The 22824-nt window shown below is 38.5% G+C and overlaps 1 protein-coding gene across 1 annotated transcript in view; it reads left to right on the top strand.

Annotated features, from left to right (window-relative positions):
• PTN (pleiotrophin) overlaps positions 1-22824 on the top strand; it is a gene marked incomplete at its 3' end in the record, with an annotated part of 48570 nt that overhangs the window by 8681 nt on the left and 17065 nt on the right. The window lies entirely within an intron of this gene.

Here is a 22824-nt window from a genome sequence, read left to right as displayed (position 1 = left end):
AATTAAGAGTGTATGACTGGAATTCATAAAGGCCTGAGTGGTAGCTTGGGTGCTGAAGATAGTCTGGCTATAGTATACAAAAAGGTAATGAGGTAAGTTAGCTTATAATGAACCCTACGAAGCCAGAGATTTCCAGTATTCTAGCTATTTGGGATAAAGCTGAGCTACATTTATGTTTAGCTATATTTAAACTGCACTGCCATCTGAGACATTATCAGCACTAGCTGAGCACTGAGCGGAGGTACAAAAGATCCACATTTTGTGAATCTTAGATATCTCACATGCCTGTAAGGTCTTAACTCCCTTGGAACTGAATATCCAAGCACATGCGTGGTTAACTCCATCAGCACAGCAAGCTACCAGAAAAACAAAAAACAAACAAAAAACCAAAACCAAACCAAACCAAAAAACCATCACAGTTTTGGGGATCTCCACCCTCATTTGTTAAAAGCAGCAAGTTTACTTAATGTAGGTTTTTATTTTCTAAAGAATGCAGCCTTATGGAAATGAATATGTGAACCTGTAGTTTTGTATAGAAGAGAAGATCCAATACCTGGGTCCATTGATGGTTTGAGGCTTTGGTTTGGGGGTTTCTAATTATTATTTTTCTTTTTGCAAAGGTTGAGGTGGGAAGGAAACGTGTTTGCATGAAACTGGCCAGTACTTCAGGTTTTGTTTGTAAGCAAAGCGCCTTTTGGCTCTGCTTTCTTTTGGCATGTAAAGAGCAATAACAAACAGCATAATTTTCAGAAAGTTTCAACAGTGAGAGGTTGTTCCTTGCCATCCTATCAGCATTGCTCTTCTATCTTTCAAATTTCATAGTCATGGTGCCAAGAGATGTGAGGGCATGTAAGTCAGTCAAAGGGTTTTACTGTTTGAGCTTGGACTCATGCCTTATTGCAGATGAAACTTGAACTCAGTCCTCATAGGTATTTTGTCTGATGGGGACTAAAAGTCTCAGAAAAGCTTAAATATCACCATTTCTTTCAGGCAAATCCATGTGAGACTTTTTCTACCTGCTTGCTGGCAATAATTTCCAAATTCAGTTTTATGGTATATAGCTGTAAAGAGAACAAACTATTTTTACCCGCTTTCCCTATTGGCAACATTTGATTGAAATGTGGGCTGCATGTTGCCGGAGTCCACTCCCACTCCAGTCCTGACATCCAGGGACTCTGCAAACCGCTTTGGAATGTGCCAAGGCCTTTGAGACACCCACACCCTGGGAGAAAAAAGACAGTTTGATATCTTTCTTATATTGGCTTGCTGACATTGCTATTAAGAGGTATCAGGGATATATTGTTACTCTTCTGTTTGTGGCCATCTATAGCTTTGCAAAGTCTTTTTTTTTTCCTCTGTGGTGGTTTACCTACAAGTATGTTCAAGACAGGACAGTGTCACATGGAGATTTTTCGCATTCTGATACATCATTGTCATGAAGCATTTTCCAATTTAAAAAATGGTTAGCTAATGTAGAAAATATGGACTATAATATAATCGGTCATGATATATGGTGTGCCCAGTGTTCAAGATTATAGTCTTAAATAAAGTATGTCTTTGCAACTTACATATTATTATATTTATTTTTTTCATGTGAATGGTCGTGCTTTAAAACGTAAAGTTAAGGAATGCACTTGAGTGTGACATATTGAGAATTTTATATATTCCCTTGTATCTCTGACTGCTGTGCTGAACCGTTTGTGTTAAGACTTATTCCCTCAGTCTTAATCTGGAGAGATCATTTGCATCACAGAATCGCAGAATGTTAGGGATTGGAAGGGACCTTGAAAGATCTAGACCAATCCTCCTGTCAGAGCAGGAACACTGGCCATAATGACTGCTGGTATTTCCCACATAGTTGATAATTGGTACTGTTTTGGACTTTGCATGTTTAGGTTTCTGATACCATTACAAGATCGATTTTATGGCTCCTCATGTTGTTCAGTCATTGGTTCAAGGGCAGTATAAAATGTTAATGGATCAGTTTGCTCCCCCATTTGCACAAGTATGTGTAACTAGATAAAGCACAAGGCAGTGAAAAATTGAGCTGATGCTGTAAATTGTGCTCTTTAATCCCTGCCTACTCCATAAAATTATCTTTTGGCAGCTATATAAACTTTCTACTTAAGAGTTGGGTTCTGGGGTTCTGGATAATATGAACCCTATCACCATTCTTTTTTTAAAAAAATTTTTTTTGTATCCTAAGTATATAATTGTTGTCTTCTATCTGTCAGCAATTCAGTACATTCTTCATATTTTCATGTCTGAGCACTTTCATATGTAGTGACACAGACCTTTTATTACATTTAAATTTCCTACTTTCCACAGTTTGTGAGCTGAAGTTGCTAGATTATCAAATATTCTTGACTTCTCCTGCTAACTTCTTTCAAGAGAGCAAACAATGTGGGATTTGTTTTTTATTTTCATTGCACATGACTGGGGTTGATAATCTTGATATTAAACTCCAGCCATTGGTCTCAGCTTGACAGTACAGGGGAAAAGAAAAAAGAAGCAGGAAAAGGGCGAAGTGCTGTTTGATACTTTGGAAATGCAGATAATGAAATGGTGAAATGTTATGGTGGCAAAAATTAATTAACTGTAACATAAGAGAAAACAAATCATCACATTTATTTTTAGGAAGAAGCCTCCCCCAGAGAGCTGCAGAATACCTTGCAGGGAGGAGCAGACTAGAGGGAGCTTTTTAGAGTACAGATATTCCTATCAAGCAACAAAGCAAGAAAGTATCTTTAGAAACTGAGTTTATTATTATTATTATTATTATCATCATTATTGTTATTACTATTAACAACACCACCCACCAAGAAGAGTGAATTGCTCCCACAGCAACTAGTACAGACCAGATACAGAACAGAGTTGGAATCCTAAGAAAATCAGGGTTATAAGCAGCTACTTTTGCAGATTAGCTATTTTTGGTGGAAAATGGAAAATGAGTAAAACATTAAAATGAGATTGGAATGGGAGAATAAAGTAGAAACTGAAAGAGAGAAAGATGGTAGGAAAAGCAAAATGGAAAGAAACCCAATAAAGGACAATTTAAGTAGTGCAAAGGTAGACTGTGGGTTGGAAATTAGTATAAATAGAAATGGGTTTTCTTTTTGCACTTTTTTCTGAAGTAGTGTTTTGCTAACTCTCAGTTTTCCATATATTAGTCTGAATTAGCAGATGTCCTGATTCTCTGGATGTGGTCCCATTTTGCACAGCATCAAGCTACAAGGTACAAAATGCCCTGCTGTGTCTTTTACTTTATCAGCAAGAATAATAGCTGAAGAAGTACATAAATGGAATTTGTTGCCTTAATCTAGATCATATGGTTATAATTAACCCATCACAGGCAACTGTGTTCAAATGTATTTACACATATAGGCATAAGTATACACCTGTATCTGTGTGTGCATTTTGTTAGTTATACCAAATGCCAATGAGCCAGGGAAGAGTCAGCAAATGATAGATGCTAAACAACAAGAACAGACAAAAAAAGAAATTGCCTTACGCTTAAGTGCTGCATCCAGTTTGCCCTTCCTTGTTCTTGTTGTACTCATCATACATTAGTCTACACTGAGGTAGTCTTCATATTCATACCTATGATGAGACTGGAAATAGCACCTGACTTTTCATAAGGAGGTTCTCGGAAAGGAGTTGGTGGCAACAGGCTTCTGTCTGTTGGTAATGCTGTGTGCTGGGAAACAGCCAGTTGGATATGACAGTCATGCAAGATGGACCATTCTTGTACGTACCAGAACTGTGGCATGGATTTAGGCAGAGTTAATCTAAAATTCAGCCTCTGCCTATTTAGATGTTGTGTATCTGATCGTGCACTGATTCTGTTCAGTGTTTGGATTCCGGGAATGCATAATAATTTGTGACTGTTGCTAGACCAGGCAAGGGGTGAATGAGACAACACTGTCCCTGTCTGAAGCAGTACTAGTCCTGTAGAAAAGAAAGGCATAGGAATAAGCATTAGTTCACTGTTTCATTCCTTATTTGGTGGCAGGATATTCCCTAGTGATAATTAGCACAGTGCTTGTTTAAAAAAATCATCCTTTATAGCTCAGCCAGAGGCAACTTCTGCATGAGTAGGCAGCTTAAAATCCAGCAGAGGGCAATGCTGTATTGCACCTATGCAGATATCACAACTGAGTCTACCTCGAGGGCCTTTGAATTGTCTTCCCTGACGAGTAATCATGCCTTTAATTCATGACAGATTATACTAACCTTGTACTTGGAGTTTTGCAATAAAGTCCTGGTGTGTTTCTGAGGAAATCACTCCTAGTGGTGGTAGGTGTGTTGCAGATACAAGAATGGACTATGTTTGAGTTGCACAGAAATAAAACAATCATGACTTGTCATAACTTTCCACCAAAACTATAAAGACATAACATCCCCCACTTCTTCTTTTTTCCTTATCCCACCTCTCCCCAGTACTTACCTCATAACTTCTTCAGCTATTGCACTTTTATTAAAGCTTTTTTCACCTGTCATTTCTTGCAAATGCACAAAAAATGAGAAATGACAAAACTAAGTAGTTAAAATCCACCATGTTCTTTGGAGACTCATTGAAAGTGAGTTCCTGTTTTACAGAAACTGTAACAGCCGTGCATACCATGGTACTTTTCTGTCCATTAAACATCTGGGAAGAAATTTGAAACAAATGACCAAGGTGAGGTACCATTTAGAGTTACAAATATATTCAGCTCTCTACTCCTTCATGAGGAGTATAAAAAGTAGTGGAGATCTTATAAGGTCTGGTGCGCTGATATGATTTTTAGACAGCTGCAATCTCAGATTTATATGTCTCTGATTTCATTTGAGGTCATTTGCACTCTTGTTGTCTCAGGACTCACCTGTGTGTAATTCTGGTGTAAATGAAGAATTCAGAGACTTCAGGAGCTCTTTGCTCTGACAAGGACCCCTGGGCCCAGAGAGGAGCCTGTGAAACTGATCTTTCAGCCACACACCAGCTCCCCTTTGTTACCATTATGGCAGTTCACAGTAGTCATGAAGTCCCTGGAAAGCTGTTTTTACTGTAGTGTTCTCTGAATTGTTCAACCAGCAATAATAGTAAAGGGTTTCAGCTGGGTTTATGGGAACAGAGACAAAAAGTTTTTCCAAGGGATTCTGTCTGGAGTAGAAGTACCTCTTTGAGAAACCTTCTGTACTTTCTCTGTCCTCCCAGGGTGGACTACTGCTTGTAAGAATATGCAGAGTGACTAGCAGTAGCAAATGGAGGACTTCACTTTAGAATTCCAAAATACAGACGTGTTTTAATAACTTTTTTGTCTTCTCCTAGTTCTGCTTCCAAAACAAGTCAGCAGTGATTTCCACGTCTTGCCAGCCATTTTGTTCTAGGGGACCCACCATCCTTATTAGGATGCACGGCAGAGATTCCATTTTCTGTGCTTTGCGAATCTGATTATAATTGCAGAGAGCAAAGGAGGGGAAAGGGTAGAGTGGATGAGAATGTATTTCACTGATGCTTGTCTCTAGAACAGTAAGGATGGTATGACATTGATGGATGATATTTTGGAAGGGAAGGAGCATAAATGTAGTGCAAACCCTTACTAATTTGATCCATGGGTGATAGACCTTTTTGCATTTAAATGTCAGATTCTAGAGGTTGCTACTGTAACTACAGTAGAATCCAACTTGTACAAAGTGAACTTGCTGCAGAAGAACAGACAGATGCAATTCCAGCCGTGTCAGAGGCATACATGCCACTACCCCTGCCTTGCACAGGCACTGCTTAAAGACATCCAACCTGGGGCCAGTTAATTTCTATGATTAATGCCTTTTACACCTTTATTGTAAAGAACAGAAAATCAAGAACAAGTGAAACATTAAGGGGTTTATGACAGTGGAGTACATGAGTGAGGTAGCTGTGAGCTTTTTCAGTGGCAAACCCAACAGTCCAGGATTTAGAACTAATCTCTGGGCAAACTGTTCTTCTTAATTGATCTGTGCAGCAACAACTCTGAATTTCAAGCAACCACAGTCAAAGTCTGGAGCTGGTCAACTTGCTAATTCATTGTGTGTGTGCGGTGCCCTTAATTATACAGACTGCCTGCTGCTTTCTTGGGGAACTGAGGGCCCTGGGTCCAAGCTGTAAAGCCCATGATGTACAGATGAGTGGCTTGAGGTGCCTCCTCAGTAGGCACCAAGACAGGGGAGCTACAGGGAGTTGTGCCAAGGGAGGAGGAGCTGTCAAAGGTGCTGTAACTGCTTGGTACCTGTCCTCACGGGAGCTTCAAACTGCTTTTGGGTTTTTCCCCCCTAAAATCTAGCCTCAAAAGTAGATGATATAAAATGGATGAGAAAATGAAAACTGTGCTGTAAACAGCAAGCATATACATGCAAAGAAGGATGAAGGCAAGACTGCTGTCACATTTCCCTTCTTGTGAGAACCAAACCCTCCAAGTGTTGTTTATAAAACAAGCCTCAAAATCCAGCTTTTCTTGAGTCTTTAAGAGTGCAAATATAACTTGCAGCCAAAGAAATTCCATTGTCTCTTCTCTCTGGCAAAGTATTTTAATTCTATATGTTTTTTTAAGGACATTCGGACTGGGCCTCTGAATACCAAGCTGAGCATGAATTCAAATGACTGAGGCCTAAGCCCCTGATAATAAGGGTTTATTAAGGAAGCACTAACAGAGCTCAACTGAAGTGGACTGAATGGCCAAAGTGAAATAATGGAATGCTTGTGGCAACTGGAAAACGATTGTTTATTGGCGTAATTCCAGGATAAACTTCTGCAAAGAGCACTCAGTCTTTTCTTGCCAATTTCTTCATATGGGGAAATACTGTACTGAATTTCTGCACGTAATAGTAATGCAGAAGAATGGGAGGAGGAGAAGTGATGGTTTGAATGAGGAAGGGAATAAAAATGTGCATCTCAAATGGTGTAATCAATGTGATCCCTAGAGTTCCACTCATGAGCAGGCTCTAAAGAGACCACCTGGGTTTCGACTTCAGGAATATAGTCCGAAAAAGATGAGTTTGGGTGTGGAGTCCTCTCACTTGAATCTCTAAGTATCCCTGAGTGTTGCATGCAGGAAACAGAAAAATTTGGAAGTTTGTTCTAAAATCCTCCTTTATGATGGTTGAAGTGCTTGCGAGCAGTTTCTTTCACACATGATAAGAGGACTGTCTTGCAATTCTGCTGAAAGACACATTCTCAAGGAAATTCTGTTGAATCACACTTGACAAATATTGTATTCGCTGAGAAATTCAGTTACGAGATGTAGCTATACAGAACTACAGGTTCATTTAAAAAGTTTGTAGAGTAACCGCTGCGTGTGCAAGGGAGCAGAGAGCAGTAAGGCTACTCTATATCATAATCTTTTTGACAGGATATTTGATGAGGAGGTCCTGAGTTACATCACCTCTCTTTTGGACCAGAGAAGTTTTTCTTTTCAGCCAAAAGCTCGCATATCTGAATGCTGTAAAGCTTTTTATAGTAGTAGTTTCTCCACATCTCCTGTAGAAGCTAATCATGTGGTATAAAATACTTAAATACTCACCAGGGCATAATAATCCCACCTTACAGGAAAATGCCTTTGAGGCCATTAGAAATATCTGTAGTATGAGACAAATTCTCTATAGGGGCAATTGAGATGCCTGCCTGAGAAATCTCTGAGCTGTAGCAAGGGCTCTCTTGAAGAGTAGGAAACAGTAATCAAAACCTCAGCTATCAATCACAGATAGGATCTGAAGACAGAAAATTAAACAAAACAAGCAAAACCATAAGTGATCTTCTCTTTTAATTTCTGCTGGTGAATGAGCACAAAGTTTGTGTGACTGATTGTTCAGAGTCCCAAAGGGATGGTTCTCAAAGAGCTTCAGCAAGATGCTGGGCAATGTGGTACAAGATCCAAAGCTGAAAAACAGTCTGGTCTGGAGAGAAGTGGGAAAAGATATTGTCTGGAAACAATCACCCAGTAGATCAACAACAAATCTGAGCTGCTGTCAACCTGCATTTTTTTTCTTTTTATTTCTAGTTATTATTAGATTTGATTATGTGGCATAGACACAGCTTTTAAAAATTACTCTATTTGTATGTTAATAAGAACTCAATTTGAATAAAACCTGCCTTCCAGCAGTAGTTCAACCTCCTTCAGAGCTGTAGCCTCCCTTTAGAGGTTAAAAATGTCAATTTATTATTCCTAAATGCAGTCTTCTCTTTCTGGCATCTACTGGCTTATTCTGTGATACTGTGGTGATACAATAGGTCTTAAGTATAACTCTTGTCACACTGGTCTGTGCAGAATCTGGACTTTGTTTTTAAAAAGAAATAAGACAAAAAAGCTCTTTAGCAATTGTGGCTTGGAAATAAATCTCTGAGGAAAGCTGAGTGTGACCTGTTATGTTTTTATTTATTTGAATTTTGAGTAAACTGAAAAAATAGTCCTTGGATTTTTATTTATTATTTTTTTTAATTCTCAGCAGACTAACTCTGTACACCAAATATGATAGTTTTAAATTTCAACAGGCTTAATACTTCTTTTTGAGTATCCTGTTCTCCCTCAGCTGCCAAAATCTCCAGTTGTCTCCCCAAGAATTTTTGTCTCACACTTGCACAGTGAATACAGCAATCTCTGGCAGTTGCAAAATGAAGATTATGGGAACAGTGTGAAATATGTGTTTGCCCACATTTTAAGAAGAGTTCCCATTCTGCATTTAAAATTTTACATTACTATTACTCAGTGAATTTTCAATTCTCTGATTATTGGTGTGGATGATCTTTCCATCCAATGAGGCTGTTAAGTATTTAATAATATAAATAACTACTGTTTTATTATTTATTTTCCCTTGTACTCTTCCTTAATGTTCTCCCTATGCTAGAAGCTATTCCTTATTACAGAAACATAGATGGAATTGGATATATATCTGATTTTGGAAGCATATGTCTTCCCTTAGGAACTGTCGCCTTCTAATGGTTTGTTTACTTTTTGTTTAAAAAAAGTTGTTTTGGTGGTTTTAAGAGAACTTTGTGACCTGAAGCAGCCATAGGTGCAGAATAAGTTATAAAGAGATTCTCTGTAAAAATGTGTGTATAAGGATAAAGGAATGAAGAGGAGGGGAGACATCATCTGGGATTAGAGAAAACGAGACTTCGAAGGAAAATTAAAAGAACAAGGTAAAATGGTGACCATCAAATTACAGCCGGGATGTCAGATAACAAGAATTTTTAATTTGAATGGAGTTTCTTAATTTTTTCAAATACCTTCCAGCTTATGAGGATGATGGCAGAGAAGGTTAATCAATCATGAATACACATTCCTGTCCTCCTTGGGTAGATGAAAACAGATATTTAAAAGACTGAATGTATTTTGACCTGTTTCACGGCTGAAAGGTACCTGCGGCACAGTGTCCTTTGAATAGTACTCCTACAGCAGCATGCAGGCTTATTCTGTAACTACCAAAATTTTGGTGCAAATATACAGCTCTGTATTGAGTTACAAATTTGAAAGATTTTATGGAATGTAGCAGAAGAGCTCAACAGTCTAAAAACCAAAAAGGCTGCTCCAAAGTCTCGCCTCTTATATACTGCACACTGTACAACTTCATCCTCTGTCATCTGCATTGAATGGTATAGCTACAATATCATTTGACTTTTTTTTACCTTTGATAGAAATATGAAACTTATTGCAGATAAGAGAACTGTAGCAGAGCAGCTTGGTCTTCCTGGCCAAATTTGAAAGTGGGGTTTTCTGTCTACGATGTTTTTCTGCCCAAGGTGCAAGACTAAAATTTTCTGAAAAACCTTCTCTCTCTGTCACACACTTTTTGGATAATGACACACAAGTAGATTTATGTCCCTAAACCGCAGTTTCTGTTCAGCCATGTGAAGGTGATTACACTTTCCTGTCTTCCCCTGGCCTTATGTTTCTATGACAATCTCACATGGATGGAGGCACGACTTTGAGGTGCTATCACAAAATGCAGTTGTTCAGCATCAGTGCCTGACAGTGCTTCACCTCAGCCATGAAAAGCTGTTGCCCATTACCATGACAATATTGCTGCTAGTAAACATTGGCCAGGCTCACATACTTGAAAAGGCAGTGGCACTGCATCTCTGCTCATTTTTTGCTATCCTTAAATGCCATGGTGAATGTCCTTGTGAATTCAAGGTGGTTCTTAAATTGCACTTGGAATAACAGAGGCAGTTCTTAAAGCCCTAGCCAAGTAGGAAGGGATGTGAAGTACCTGAAAGGAGGTTGTAGCAAGGGAGGTGTCAGTCTCTTTTCCCAAGTAATAAGCAATAGGATGAGAGGAAAGGACCTCAAGTTGTGCCAGGGGAGGTTTAGGTTGGATATTAGGGAAAAGCTTCTTCAGTGAAAAGGGCTTATCAAGCACTGGAACATGCTGCCCATAGAAGCGGCTGAGTCACTATCCTTGGTGGTATTTAAAAGGCATGTAGATGTGGTGTTTGGGGACGTGGTATAGTGGTGGACTTGTCAGTGTTAGGTTATCAGTCGGACTCTATCTTGAAGGTCTTTTCCAACATAAATGATTCTGTGATTCTATGAGTATCAGTTGCAGAAGGTGAGGTCTGGACTCTGTCTTTGCTGACTGGTATCATACTGGAGGATGTATGTGCCTCAGAGATGCTATTTGCTTTCTGAGTAACAAAGAGGAGATAACATGCTACACAACTGTTGCCCTCTGCTCACTAACTGCTTTTGGAGGAGAATGATTTAAAACCACATGCTAGTCCTGTGCTATAACATAGCCAAAACATAAATTTCATTTGCACATCATATTTGTTTTGGTTGAATTAATTTTTTCCTTATTCACTTTTGCATAAATATCCCAGTGCCATGAGATTTGTCACTTGAATCAAGAAGATAATCTATCTGAAAAAAAATAAATAAATGTAATCCTTCAAAAAGTTTAATAGAGGGAATAGCTGAGAGGCCATGTGCTTTCAGCTTAAACAGGTTTCTGACTTCATTGCATATTTTGGAGTGCCATCTGAATAAATAGACAGCAAAGGAGACAGGGAGTCATAATGAGTAAAGGAAATAAAATGGGCCATTTTCTTTAGCAGTATAGAGTATTTCCTGGAGTCTGATTAGAGGTTAAAAAGAAAAAATCTTCAACCTGACAGTCAGGTCAGTCAAATCAAAACTTAAGTATTTTACAAAACTTGATTGCTTTCAAGGAAAGATACTTATAAAAGAGAAAGGGCTTCTACTGTGTCTTGCAACTTTCCCTCAACAATGTTCTGAGCCATTGGAAGCTGCAGTGTTGCCGCTGCTCTCCTCTGTTTGGAGGAGTCTGGCCACCCTGCTCAAGGCTTGGAACAACAGAGGCAGGAGATCTAGGAAAGCAAAGCAAGCTTCAGCTAATGCTGGATCCTTCTTTCACATAATCATTTTTATGATGGGTTTCTCAGTGTTGGGTTTTTTTGTTTAGTTTTTTTGTTTTGTTTTGTTTTGTTTTTTTGTTTTTTTTAAGGATGCAAGTGCTATTATCCCTATTTCATAGATGGAGAAGTGAGGACAATAACAGATGTTGTGATTTGCCTGTTGCCATTGAGCTGAATATGTTCCCATTGAGGCAGAGGGAGAAAAAGAGAATAAGAATACAGTGGAGGCATCTGCCTGGCTTGTAGAGTACAGCTGTTCATTATGAAAATCATGTCACAGCTTAAACAGCTCTCAAATCATGATGCATTCACAATAATGGTGTGACCACTGGGGCTGTGGTGACATTGGTGTATATCTGCATACAGTTTTTTCCTCATAATTGTAGTAATAATAACATTTGGCTGTGGAACTAATTACAAAAACAATTATAATCATTGATTGCTCCTGTTTTTCTCCTGACTTGATATCCATGGGACATTATTACAACTACTGCAGTCAAGAAAATGAGACTTCATAAATTCATTCTGTTGTGAAGAAAACTTTCTCTTGGCCAGACAGTGACTATGAGAGACTCTTCTACCCTCCGTTTAGCAAGTAAATGGGAATATGGCACTTCTTACTTTAACATTATCAGAAGGTACCCAAAATAATCCCTCGTAGATGAAAACACATTAGCTAGCTGAACAGACATCAGTTGTACTCCTTATACCAGGAGACTCTGTATTACAGTGTTTATTTGACCTTTTCTGGCCCAGTAGCAGCATGGTATCTGAGTAGTAGAGATACGGACACTTAGAGTCATTGCAAAACCATGAAAAAATACTTTGTGTTTTGATAATCTCAGGCAACCAGAAGGACTTTAGTAGAGCAATGACACTATCCAGTTTGGGGTGGGAAAGGAGGCAGAAAGTGTAACTGTGATAAGAGCTTGTTTTCCCTCTCCTGCCCCATCGTTCTCAGGTGATTGTATCTTTTGCACTTTGGGGGAGTGGTGAAGATGAAGTCAAAAGAGAATAGACAGAGCAGATTTATTAGCAGTTGTGGCTGGGGAAACTCTGACCATGATGTGTGGATTCTCCATGAGAGACACATTGATGCAAGAGATGCCTAGGAGAGTTGAATCAGCAGCTTGGCCTTGTTGTCACGAAAGGAAAATAGTTGAAGAGAATACAGGTGTTTCCAGCAATACTCCTGGTTGATTGTTGGCTAGTTAAATCCTGCACTCTTTAATCTGATCTTTAGTCTTGGAGACATGAAAGTGTAAAGAACCTCAGTGTGACTTCATAGATACTGACACAGCAACTGTGATCATAGTGGGAAGAGCAGGGAGGGGAAAAATAATCACAGTAACAGAAGTGGCTTAAAATGTTCTTTGTTTTTTTTTGTGTTTTTATTTTTTTGTTTTTTTTTTTTTAGTTAAGAAATACAGCAGAACAAACTAAAGAACTAAAGTATCAGCCTTGGTTTGGGGTTTTTTGTTTTATTTTTTTTCAGCCTCTCAGCTAGAGCAGTGGGAGGGAAGGTTAATAGAAGAGGCAGGTGCAGAAATCAGCATAATCAGCATTAGTTATTGCTCAAGACCCCTGACTTGCTCAGAACCACCATGAGCAAAAGAGAGGAAGAAAGTGTGTATATTGTGGATGGGAGCAAAATAAGAGCTCAGGGAAGGAGGAGAGAAAACTGATTCCAATAGTGATGTTCATGTCAATGATGTAGTTTCTAAGTGAAATTTTGAAGGCCAGGGCTAAGAAAATTATCTCTATACACTGACCGGGGACTAAGAGAGGAAATATCAACCGTCTTTTTTTGTATTTAGTAAATGTAATGCCTCTCTGAAAGGGACAGCGTGTTTTTTCACCCTTTTGTTGACATGGTTAATTTCTTGACATCAGCTTATGATACTGAATACGTGTTTTTCGCAGTTATAACATTTAAAAAATATTAGGTGTGTTCCCTAGGTTTTCTGAAAATAAAATCGCTTTTGTAAAATCTCATGTTGGGAAGAGAAAATAATAAAATTTTTAATCCCCTTTGGAGGATTTTGGTCACCTCTATTAGACTTTTGGTTCCCTGGCATTTTAACCATTTGTACTGCCTCTTGTGTTTGTTCAGCTGTGTTTCCACTCACTACACTTCTCCTCTGAGGAAGAAACTATTTGTTACCACTATATTTTTGTTCACAACACTACTGCATGAATGCTAAACTTTCACCCTCCACAAAATCACACATTTTATAATTGATTCCTTCTTCTGTGATCAGATAAATGTCTATAGTGTCCTGGGTTGGAGAAATGTTAATTAAAACTTGCAATGAAGGAATTGCGCAGCTCTTCATACTCCCTGAGAAATGGAGCTGGCTAATGAGAAGTCCAAATGGAGGTTCAGATTTCCAGTTCTGATGTTATGTTGTAGAAGTATCCAGAGAGCCGGCCTCTGAGAAGCAGTAGGATTCTTTGTATAGCTTGCATAAAACTATATTTTTAGTGGGAGAGAACACAGTTTGATCTTAGTGAGGTTGTAAGAACAACAATAAATGTATTTTAATTCATAAAAATGCTCTCAAAGATGTGCCATCTTGTTGAAAGTGGTGTTCTCCCATGAAACATTTTAATTTTGGTATAATATTTTTATTTCAGCAAAATATTTTAATTTTGCTAAACATTTTTGAAAACTGAAAGAACTGTTCTGTCTGTATTTGTTTGGATGGTCTGTTTTCTTGAGTCAGTCTAAATTATGCTTAGCACTAAAGGCAGAATTCATGTACCCAGGCTATTAATTTATGCCTAGGGAGTGAGAAATATAAAATATCCAGTGTGTGTTTTCCTTAGCCTGATGTGAGAGACAAACATGCAATCAACTATGCAAATATCAAAGGCTAGGGCAACCGTTATACACAACTTAACTAATTACTTTAGCTTATTTACTTGAACAAAGCTAGATGGGGCATGCTAATTGGTCATTACTTTTGATTTTTTGTTGTTTATATTTTAATAATTTTCTTCAGTCATGCAACTCGTGGTTTCCTGCTTATTTTTATGGCGTTGACATTACTTGCTGACCTCTGCTCATTCTTCTGGCTCTTAATGATGTCCATCTTGAAAAGAGAACATGAAGTTGATTGCATATTCCAAAATATAGTTCCTGAGCTGCACACTGCAATTTTTTAAGTGAAGTATTTGATTTGGGCTGATCAGAAGGGTCATGCTGTGATTTTTTCCTTTTTAGCTGCATGTTTGATTCTGGCTTGTTATTATGGGTGCCCTGTGCTGTAGCTGAGCATAAATGCTGTTTAAAAAAAAAAGTTTGCTAAATATAATTTCAGCCTTCTAGAGTTTTCTCACTTGTCCCTGGCTGTTCTGTAGCAAGAAACAGATAGTTATACTCAATTTTGTTCTATTTTTTTTCTAACTTGCCACTATAGTGCTGAATAAATTGCTGGTTACCCAACTCCTTGCAGTACCAACTCACCTGGGAAGCAATTGCCTCTTCCCTACCTGTTGGAGCGATAAAGGACTCAGCAAACAATTCGATTCAATGTGAATCACGCTAAAGCCATTTATTACAGAAACAAGCCTCCTTATATATGCAACTATATTCTAATCACGCGTCCAGGCTCCAAGCATAGATTCGCTAAATGAGTATCATGGGCTGCCCATGCACTGGAATCTCACTGATGATACGTCCGATGATTTGTGCCATGCCAGGACCCTGCTGATTGAGGAATGCCCCTCTTTCTCACAGCAGATTCTGTTCTCAGCTTCTTGAAGAGGCCTTGAGATTCCTTTGAGCCTGACTAATTCAGCAACAAATCTTTATCTATCAAGACCCCTCCACACCTACCAGCTGCTGCTTGCCAGTTTCCCATCTCCTGCATGAAGGGAGAGCATTGCTGGAGCTGCTTCCATGTGGGGTGGCCCCTCTCTCCCCCCAACACGGAAGCAAAGGAGAGGATAGAGAAAAGTTGAGAAGCACCTGTTAGTTGAAATTCCCTGATTCTCTGTTATTTTGCCAGACAGAGCAACCTGCCAGCTGCAGGTTGTCATGCATGTTGGAACAGGGACCTGGAGGCTGGTGCTGAGGTGCTGACCATGCTACACAGCCATCCTCCTATGACTGAAAGACAAGGAGCCTTTTTCAGTAGGGTTTGGGGTTTCCTACACGATGTTGAACTTGTTAGCACACAGACTCAGAACATTGGGGTCCATGGTTTGGTTCCTAAAATTTCATGATTATATCACAAGAGAACACTGATTCCTCACAGGAAAGTCAAAGGAGTAAGGGAAGTGAGCACACAGAATTTGTTTTTGGCAGGATTGCAGTAGCTGCTCCTATCTGAATTAATATGGGTGGGTTTTTTTGGTACACTGACCAATTCACCCACGCCCTACCTCCAAGAGTAAAATATCATTCCCTTGCTTATTAGACCAAAGAAGAAAACTTGATGTTTCATCATTATTCTAGTAGGTTTTCTTTAATAAAATCATTCTGAAACATAACCATTGTTAGAAATGAGATTAAGGCATGTTTTTTCAATCAGAGATAGTATCATTTAGTTGAGCAATCAGTTGTTATGATTAAAAGTTCCTTCTTTCCTTAATCCTCAGCTTACTTTTAGGCTTAGACTACTATTGCTATAATAGTAGTTCTGTTTGAAATGAACGTAGCATTTCTTTGGTCTATGAAGGTGCAACTAAATGATTAATATCAGCAAGCTAGCTCAAGGCTTTGTGCTCTGAGGAAAGTTTGGGGATCTTCAGATATAAGGAAGCATACAGAGAAACACATGTGATGTCTGAGTCTACTTTTAGTACTCAGGAAGGAAAAATAAGATAGATAAAGATTTAGCATTAGATAAAGAAACAACATGACAGTAGCAGGGTAGCCAAGACAAAGAAATAAATTACTGCTGTTGAAAACTGCAGTTGTCAGAGTGGAAAACACTTAATAAAAAGGTGATACCTGGAAGACGTTTGGGTGAGATAAAATATCAGGTGCAGCTGTCCTGGGCATTGGAGAAGCTGGAAAGAGGTGTAGTACCTGGAAATGGATATTACTGAGATAGCCCCCACACACTCTGTAATGGTAATCATGACTGCTAGACAGGACTTCAAGATCCAGAAAAGGTCCAGTAAAGACAGAAACTACAGTAAGAGTCATAGAGCTGTAATGGAAATAAATGATACACTGTAAATAAATCAGAGCTACTAGTATGCATAAGATAGGGTTCATATAACTCAAAACTACTTTCGAGGAATGTGGAAAAATATCTACTGGTTTTGTGTCAACCCAAAGTTTCATGTGAATTTAGTTAGAAGTCCTTGTGGTGTTATGCATGAGGAAAACAGAATATGGAGATCTCTCATTATACAAGGGCTTATCTTTCCAAATTTAGATTAGAAGGTAAATGCTGCTAATAATAATAGAGGCTAATTATTTGTGGATGTCATTTCTTCACTACCTACCATAGGACTATAAAAAAGTTGATGCTATTTTAGAATTTAATTCAGTATGACCTTACAGCTTATCCTTAAAGCTCATCCTTAAAAATAACTACTTGTATCAAGTTTTAACAGGCTGATTCAGTTTATATTACATAGAATCATGAACATAAATCTAATTCAGTTTCTCAATTTTAAAAGTTGATTTTTAAGGTATTAAGTAAACTGGTGATGTGTGTTGGACCAATGCAAGATTTTTAATAAAGGATTTCTTCAAATGTCTTTGTATCAAAGTAAAAACAAATTACTTCCTCAAGAAAAAAGAGAGAAAAAGAAGCCTGTAGAGAGAAATACCAAATCTAACTGGAGATCAACCCACTAAATTGCTATCGAGAGCTTGCAGGAATTTAAGAAAAAGGTAGAAAGTAGTGTCTTGGAAGTCCAGAAGTGACAGATTGCTGAGACTCACCAAAAACTAAGCTGACTGTATTCTTGCAAAGAAATAAAAAGCAAACCTACATCGATTATTATTCTTAGTGCTACAAATAAAGGCAAGAAAGGAAATTTTTATGTCTGCCAGGGAAGACGGAGCATTTTACAGTTGGAAGATTACAGGTCACTAAGTTACGGATCCAAAAGAGCATGAGCATTTGCCTTCATTTTCAATATGGGAGCTCAGGTAGGACATAGGGACATGCGCCAGATGGTGAATGAGAAAGAGACCTGGGGAAGCAGAAGTTCCTGCAACTGTTTTGGAGGTCAGTCTCCTAAAAGCCAAATGCTGTTAACTTCTCTTTCACAGAGAAAACTGTGTGTTTCCATCTTGCAGCACTTCAAAAGCATCACTTGATATGTTAAAACATACGTCAAATACTTACTGCTGTTGTACCACTGGAGCATAATAAACATATTTATATTTAAGAAGGGGGAAAGAAACAGATCTGGGTAACTGTAGAGATGTTCGTCTGCCCTTGTTGAACCACAAAATAGAACAAATTTTGAATAAAAGAATAATTTAAGAAGTGGAAGTAAAGTTAAGTTTCATTAAACACAGCATGTGTTTACTGAAAGGAGACTGATCTCCCAAACTAGCTCATTTAAAAACTGATTTTGTAGATATGAGTAATCTGGGACTAATCAAACTGTAATTTATTAAAGTATTTGTTGTGGGACTTGATGAGAAATTATTCATTCAAGCAGGAAAAAAAAAGGATTAATGCGAAAGGTAGTTCTAACATGGGTAAGGAGCTGAAAGAGGACTCGAACTGTGTTTGCGAAGAGAAATAATGGTTTTTAGGAATTTAAGTCTGCTTTTGGGATGCATTTTATTTATTCATGATCATGGGATGAAAATGATAGTGCACTAAAAGGCAAAGCTGGGACTCATAGTTATGTCCAAAATGGGCAAAAAGGAACCATACCTTTCAAATATTTTAATATAAATAAAAAAATATTGTTAGTATAAATGAAATCTTAATAGTAATCCAAGAATAATTATTAGTGTAGGTGTAATTATTACAGAAAAAGAATATGTCTATGCTGATGTTACAATCATAGTAACAACAATACTACCACTACAGTTAAAATTGTTATATATGCAGTTAGATTAAACTTCTTTTCCTAATGTTATGCTGACCATTCCCCAGCTCCTCTTGGTGCTAAGGTTGGTGCTTTCATTATGATGGTGGTGTGGATGGTTATGGTGACCATTACTCACTTTAGGATCAACTTGGTGTTAGTTTTTATGTTTGCTAATGTGCTTTTATGGCTTTCTCTTTCTTAGTAGGTCTGCAGCTCCACATTGTACCCATACCTAATATATATGGTGCCTTTTAGGTGTGCTGGAAAATATTTTTGTGTTCTCTTACTCACATATCCAGTTTTGTCCAGCTCTACATTTCTTTACTGGACCATGAGTGAGCTTTTTTATAGCTGGGGGTCTCCATTGTCAAGCCTGTGCCCCATCTCATATCTCCCATACCTGTACTTCTCTTATACTGGATTCCATGTCTCCACTTCTCAAGTCCTTTTCCAAGATACCAGTCCTGTATTTCTCCACAGTATTATACTTTATTCTAAAAGCATAATAAAACCTGGTGGCTTCAAATGATGGCAAAGAAAAATAAATCAAATTAGCCATAGCTAGCTGGTCAATTAGAAAATCTGCTGTTGCAGCTAAACCAAATGTGTCAAAGCTCAGACAGGCCAAGGAAAGCTCACACAGAGCAAGACTTCACAAGCCTCAGTTCTGGGGCTTTGCAAACTCACTAGAAAGTGTGTGCTCTGTCATTAGTGATGACAATACATACAGTATTGCAACACATGCAGGGTAACAGCATAATCAATACAGTTGATTTTTGGCGTATTATACTGAAAGAGCTGGAGGATATGGATGGGTTAAACCATGTGAGAGAACCTGATAGTTCAGAGTGGGAGATACACTCATAGGGACTAATAATAAAATACTTGCTTCTAAAATCTGGGATCTTGCCAGGTGTTTTGGAAGAAACAGATGAAGGGAAGGGCTTGTGAGTAATAGTTATTAATAGCATAAAAGACACCTGCAAAAGGCATATGTGATCCTAAGAAGTGCTGCATATGCTAGCTTCAGTGAGGCTAGGAAAAATAAACACTTGCTCACTGATAGAGCTTGATCTGAAATTGTCTGGTTTGTTTCAATGCTTGTGTTCAGGAAAGCCTCGTTCAGATGTGAGAAATTAAGAACCTGAATATGAATTAATTGCATAAGTGCAGACAGAGTCACTCCTTCAAGCTTGACTTGCAGTAACTGAGATCCAAAGATCTAAGGAGCACATCATGAAAACGCCTGGGCTGCCAACTTGGGTATGAAGGAAGCAAGCTGCATTTGCAGGGTCTTGAGTTGGAATGAGTAAACTTTCTCTTGGGTTGTTAGACAAAGCCTGGAGCTGCGTGAAAGAGTTTGCAGCATTTCTGGACCCAAATGGAAGTGTCTGCATGCCAGTGTCCTACTCTATGTAAATGTTGGTTTGGGTCTCTGATAGAGCTGGGATTTGTGTGCTGCAGTCCATGGGGACAGGTATTTTCTAAAGGAGTTGGTATGCTTAGTCATGTGGACTGTCCTGCTCACAGCAAATGAATGATTTAATGAATCAGGTTCAAGAGAGACGAGTGTGATTGTAAAATCAGGTTAGGGGCAGTGAGGGATTTGGAGTGGGAGGTTTAAGCTCCACTCAGAAGGTCCTTTAAATTGCAGCTGCAATGTGACTTCTGCCTGAATCTCTTTCTGGTGCTCAACATGCAATTGAACCCATAGATGGATGGTTGATGAACTCATGAATTTTTTTGTCTCTCATTTTTCATTTTTCCTTTCACTTTTTACTCCCAAGCAGAGCTTGGCTGTGAAATCCACTGTAAAACTGAAGTAGTTCCTTGTTGGGATAAGCCATTTGCTAGGGTGCATCTCAGCTGGGCTTCATTTCTCATCTTCTTACATACTTCATGTTTTCCTAACACACTCCATTGTAGTGTTTAACCATCATTAACTACTTCTCTCTTCTCTCATTCCTGTTTTGGTGCACTTTTCTTGATTACTCACTCTCTTTTTCTGATCTTGTTTCAGCTTACCATCTAAACCATTATAAACTTTTCTCTCTTCTGAAGTTTCCTGGAGCTCCCCTCACCCCCAATGTCTCTTTTCATTCCTTCACTTTTATTTTCACCTCTTGCTGTTGGTTGTAAATGCTACTGCCATTTGTTTAAATGCTGTTGTCTTACTCTGCTTAGGGGCTTGTCATACAGGATTTTAGAAATACTTTGCCTTCATGGCACATGATTTACTTGTTACCATTGGTGTAGTTAGAAGGCTCATTACAAACATCAAAATGTCGAGGAGGAGTCCATTTTGCATATTGTGAAACACCGTTTTTTTCATTGCTATTAGTGGTTTTGGCAGTTTTTTAATTCCAAGGTTGAACTGGAAATGTTATCAAAGAATGTAATGAAAATGAGAAATTGTCACCTTTGACTTTTGAAAAAATAAACCAAAGAAAACAAAGTTATTTTCAGTGGAATAGTTTTCAAAAACAAGTCCAGTCTGGCAAGTTTTTCTCTTCAACAATCTTTTTAATGGCCAGATGAAATATTTGCAAGTAAAACTGAAAACTGAACTCAAATGATTACTGACAGGTGGGATTTTCTGACCTTCTGAAACAATATCTAGTGTTTAATGGGTACTTTTTGTAGGCCATTTGTAATTTTGTGGGAGCACCTGCCCTTGTTGATCTACCACGTGCAAAAAAACTATTCAATTTTTTGTGGTCATACTGTTTACATCAAGTTTGACATATTGGTGTGTCAGGCAAGGCCTCCATCTGTACAATGTGGCTTTTCATTTGTTGGTAATTAATAGTGAAGGCACTGCAGGAAGCAGCCTGGCTTTCTGTGCCAGAGGGATATATATATATATATATCTATATATATATCTGCAGGTTTAGTGTTTGCCTTAGACAATTTGGCAAGTGTTTTGGCTGTAGGGAGACTTGGAGTCTTAGAAAAACATACTATATTAAGGCTCTGTGGGCTTTTGTTTATAGGGCTTCTGGAACGGTTCAGATTCCAAAACCCAACTATATTCCCTGACTATTTTCATGAAAAGAATGTCAATCAGATTTGAATTTGAGCCTCTGTCAACTTAATATAAGGCAGCTTCATTATGGGCAGTTATCCACAGCTCCCAGTGACTGCCAGCAGCCCGTGGGGTATGTGAGACCACATCCCAGGTCTCTGAGATGGGCAGCAGGGGTGTAGGAGGGAGCCCCAAGCCCACTGTGGGCATTTCTTGCATGTGGCTACATCCTGTGCAGCAAACTCACTGGTGCTGCCTTGCTTCAGGTTCTGCCACCCCCAGGCAGCATGCTGAGATGGTGTCTTAACATTACAGAAGCATGTGTCTCTCTCTTCCCATGTGTTTTTCCACACAATCACTTAACTCCCTCCTTCAACAAGGGATTCTGGTGATTCATTTGAAAGAGCAGAAGTGAGAAGATAAATTGTACAGAAAATGGGATGTGAGGTGAGGTACAGTGCTACTGGTGGTGAAGTTTCTCCAAGGGAAAGGAGCTGAGGGGGGAAGTTTGGTGTCTGAACAATATTGCAACTGTGGTTGATTATAAAGAAACAGTTTGAAGTAAGCTGAATTAAAAGGCAAGTTGCATATTTATTTTTTGCTATTGCTTATTTTATTTTTCTTTATTTATTTCATTTTCTGTAAAACACAAGAGGCTCTAAGTGGAAATAGGTAGTAGAAGAAAGGAAAAAACAATCCCAAGCTCCTGTAGGACTCATGAATGTTTTAATTCCAGGCTCTCTTTGAGTTCACTGGAAACATTGGTAGTACTTTCTTCATGGTGGGAAATGGTACTTCCAAGCCAAACTGGTACTAATGACAGCTTTCAGACATTTGAATGCCATGTCTCTTGCAGTCCTCACATGAACTTTATTTCAACAAAATTATTAAGTTTTATCATATGTCTTCGAGCATTATATTAAAGCCGGATACTTAAAAGTCTCTGTGTTTGGGATTCCTTCCTGTTTTCCATGTCAATTACAATTATGTTGCTTTTGAATAAGAGGTTGACAGCAGGGAATACTGAGGAGTGCCAAATTAAATTTCTAATACATTTCGTTCTTTGCTCATTATTTCTCCCCTAAGGTTGCTGTGCTGAGCAAAATGGTATCAGGTTGCCTCTATCTCTCTGCAACATCAGTCTAGTTGAGGTTTTAAGGCCATCTTAGTGGCTGACTGTTGACACTTCTTCAGAGGGCTGGTGTAGCACGAATGTCATGGGCCCTAGTTTGGAAAACAAACAAACAAACAATAAAAAAAACAACCCCCAAAAACTCAAACCAAAACAAAATAAAAACAAACAAACAAACCCCCCAAAACAACAAAAAAACCCAACTAACCAAACAAAATCCTCAAACAACCTGGAGAAACCTTCTATATAAGCAATTTCTAG

The sequence above is a fragment of the Nesoenas mayeri genome, assembly GCF_963082525.1.
Source record: "Nesoenas mayeri genome assembly, chromosome: 1".
Lineage (NCBI taxonomy): Eukaryota > Metazoa > Chordata > Aves > Columbiformes > Columbidae > Nesoenas > Nesoenas mayeri.
This window is presented reverse-complemented; position numbering and strand designations above follow the sequence as displayed.